Source organism: Nannospalax galili, unplaced genomic scaffold (genome assembly GCF_000622305.1).
Source record: "Nannospalax galili isolate Female #2095 unplaced genomic scaffold, S.galili_v1.0 scaffold469, whole genome shotgun sequence".
NCBI classification, from domain to species: Eukaryota; Metazoa; Chordata; class Mammalia; order Rodentia; family Spalacidae; genus Nannospalax; species Nannospalax galili.
Window position 1 is genome coordinate 960,275 of NW_008359443.1, and position 4,001 is coordinate 964,275.

A 4,001-nucleotide genomic window follows, 5' to 3' on the forward strand; every position below is an offset into this window, starting at 1 on the left:
GAAGGAAGGAAGGAAGGAAGGAAGGAAGGAAGGAAGGAAGGAAGGAAGGAGGGAAGGAAAGAAAAGTCAAAGGTAGGCAGTATCCTTCTAAGCACTCTCTTCCAAGGCCTGCTTGGTACTCCGCAGCAAACATATCCTCAGTCTGGGCCACCTAGCTAGGGCCTCCCTCTCCACCCTTGTTCATGATGCCTGAAGGAGGTCATGAGATGTTTTAGTTATCATCTCTCACTGGAAGCACATCCAGAGCTAAAGATTCTACTGCGAGGGGTTATTTGGGAGGTGAAGGCAAGCATTATAAAGAGAGTGGATGGTGAGACAAGGGAAGGTGACCACTAAAGAGTGAAGTCAAGCCAGCTACCACTGTGGGCAACCTAGCTTCATCCACTTGTAAAATCAGTGTCACACTGGACATTATTCATCCAAGCCAGTGGGTGAGGCGGTAGAGATGGCTAGATCCTGACTCCTATCCAGCATTGGTTGAAGGCTTCTCCCAGGGACCTTAATTCTCCCAAACTTCTGGCCTGCCAAGTAGGTAGCCAAAGTGGGTGAGGGAAGAGGGGAGTCAGTTTTGGTGTTGCCAGATGAAAGTTGCAGGGGCATGTTCTAGAGAGATAGCGTTTACTGAGCATGCCCAAGAGTAGACATTTGGTACAAAATGCTTTCTCTTTGTGGTGGTTTGAATGAGAAATGTCCCCCATAGGCTTATATATTTGAACATTTGGTGTTCAGTTCATGCCACTGTGTGGGGAAAGTATGAAACCTTTAGATGGTGGAGACTTGCTGGAGATCATGCCACTGGGGGTGGGCTTTAGGGTTTATACCCCCGCTCCACTTCTAGTGCTAGCCCTATTTCCTGGGTGTGGATGAAAGACATGATCAGCCAGCTTCTGGATACTTTCCTGTTCATCATGGTCTCCCCCTCTGGAACTACAAGCCAAAATAAACTTCCTTCTGTAAGTTGCTTTTGGTCATGGTGTTTGATCACAGTGTCAGTGTGGTGGTTTGAATGAAAATGTCCCCCATAGGCTCCAAGTGTTTGGACATTTTGTCCCCAGATGGTGGTGGCTGTTTTGGGAGGTCTTAGAAGGTGTGGCTCTCCTGGAGGAAGCACGTCACTGGGGGTGGGCTTAGAGAGTTCTTAAGCCTTGCTGGATCTCCAGTTGCTCTCTTGCTTCCTGTGCCTGCGTGATGATGTGAGAGCTTAGCTTCTGCTGCTCCTGCTCCAGCCACCTCTGCCACGATGCCTCCCTGTCATGACGGACTGTAATTCCCCTGGAACCATAAGCTCAAATAAACTCTTCCTTCTATAAATTGCTTGTGTCAGTGTTTCTATCACAGCAACAGACAAGTGACTTACAGTAACTGATAACAGAAAGTGGGCTGTTGGTTGTGAAGAACCTGACCATGTAGGGTTTTGAAGAAATGTGGAAGACTTTGGAAAGTTGGGCTAGAAAAGTGGTTGATTGCTGTAAGCAGAGCTTAACAGGCCATTCTAGTAAACACCTGGAAGAAAGTAGTGCTGAGAACAATGTAGTTCCAGAGGGAAATAAGGACTTAAGCAGCACTTGGGATATTTTGGCAAAGAGTCTGGCTGGACTCTGCCCAAAGCCAAAAAGCTTGCCTAAGGCTAAGTTGAAAAGCCATGGACTAATTTCTCTGGTGGAAGAAATTTCAAGACAGCCTAATGTAGAAATGGTGGCGTGGATATTAATGGTGAATATTATACAGATTTACAGTGAAAAAGAGCAAATGGGACAGAAAGAAATACAAAATATACAGTTTAGATTGAAAAAGAGCACTAGGAAGATAAATGTTGGAGCTGTGGCATGTGATGGGGAGGATCCCATTGATAAGGAGATTAAAGTGATTAAGGAAGGGCCTAGAGATTCTGACTTAAACAATGGAGAGAGTGCCTCCAGGGCAAGACCACACCCAGATAAGCCTCCAACTTGTGAAAGGAAAATGCTGCAGGGGTCACTGAAGAGAAAAGCTTCTAAAACGGATAAAGCAGGCTGGAGTCCACCCCAAACTTGCAGTCAAACTTGGCAGTGTCACTCACCTGACACTGGATTTAGGGGCATGAAAGATGGAAGAGTGAAGGCATCATCAGTTCTTCCTCTGCAGTTTCAGAGAGCCACTGAGACCAGGCAGCAGGCAGCAGGGATTCCTCTGCCTAGAGAAGGCCCTGATAGGCCATTGCATGAACCTGTGAAGGTGAAGCCTGGTTGGCAATGGAGACCCCAAGAAGTTCGTGATGCCAGAGCTGTGAGGCATCTGCCAAGACCTGCACACAGGAAGTGGTACCAGCCCAAAAGAGAGAGAGATGTGTGTTGCACACAGCAAAGCTAGAGAAGCTGAGCCATCTAAGCCCTTTGAAAGTAAAGTCCCAGAAGTTGGACGTGGAGCTCCTGGATTTGGATTTGATGTTTGTCCTGGTTTTCAGTCTTGTTTTGGTTCAGTATTTCCTCACTATGCCTCCATTCCTCCCTTGTGGAATAGTAATGTGTATTCAGTTCCACTGTATGTTGGGAGGATGTAATTTGTCTTTTGATTTTACAGGGGATTACAGTTAAGATACTTCACTGAGTCTCAAAAGAGACTTTGGATTGTGGAATTTGGAATAGAAGTGAGATTGATAATGACTATGGCGACTTTTAAAGTTGAACTAAATGCGTTTTGCATTTTCTATGATTATGAGCCTATGGGGGGGCCAGGGGATGGAATGTGGTGGTTTGAATGAAAATGTCCCCCATAGGCTCCAAGTGTTTGGACATTTTGTCGCCAGATGGTGGTGGCTGTTTTGGGAGGTTTTAGAAGGTGTGGCTCTCCTGGAGGAAGCATGTCACTGGGGGTGAGCTCAGAGAGTTCTTAAGCCTTGCCAGATCTCCAGTCACTCTCTTGCTTCCTGTGCCTGCGTGATGATGTGAGAGCTTAGCTTCTGCTGCTCCTGCTCCAGCCACCTCTGCCACGATGCCTCCCTGTCATGATGGACTGTAATTCCCCTGGAACCATAAGCTCAAATAAACTCTTCCTTCTATAAATTGCTTGGGTCAGTGTTTCTATCACAGCAACAGAAAAGTGACTAATACAATCAGAAAAGTAACTAATCAGAAGTTAGTACCAAAAAGTGAGGTTTTGTGAAGAGTGTGACCACTGTATTTTGGATAAATGTGGAAGACTCTGTAACTTTAGATTAAGAAAGCAATTGACTGCAGCAAGCAGAGCTTAGTGGGCCATTCTAGTAGGATCTGAAAGACAGCAGTGCTGGGAGCAGTGTGGATTGTGGAGGCTCACAGCTCACAAGGCTTCAGACAGAAGCAAGGATTTAATAGCACTTACCTAGAGGCCATTTGTGTGATATTTTGGCAAGAAATATGGCCTGTTTTCTGCTCGTATCCTGAGAATTTATGAGAGGTTGAATTAAAAAGTAATGAAATTAAAAGTAATTTCTCTGGAGTCTGCTGTCCCCAGGAACGGCAGCAGATCAAGCACACCCAGGAAGAGGGGGCTCACATGCTGGCTAGCTGTCTCTTCCAGTTTTACTCCATCTGGGCCCCCCAGCCTTTTGGATGGAGCTGCCCACATTCAGGACAGCCTTTCCCCATCAGCGGCTCAGCCACGTCAGTCTTCTCTAGAAATGCCTTCACAGACACACCCGGCATCTCTTACTAATCCCTCAGCATCTCTCAACCCAGCCAAGCCAACGTCAAGGTTAACCATCACAGATGACAACACACTTGGAAAGGTATCAAATAGGCCTGCAGTACCCAGTACGGCTGAAGAAATGCCCAGACGTGCAAAAACAAAGCATGTGATTGGATAACCCATCAGGAAGCTCCTCCCCGGAGAAAGCGGATTCTCTATCAGCGGCCATTGATTGTCTCCTATTCACCTAGTGGTGGGACCTTGTGAGTGTTCCTCCAACCACAATGGTGCTGTCATTATGTAGGTCTTGTTTAGGTGACTGTATTAAAGACACAGTAGGATATATATATATACAT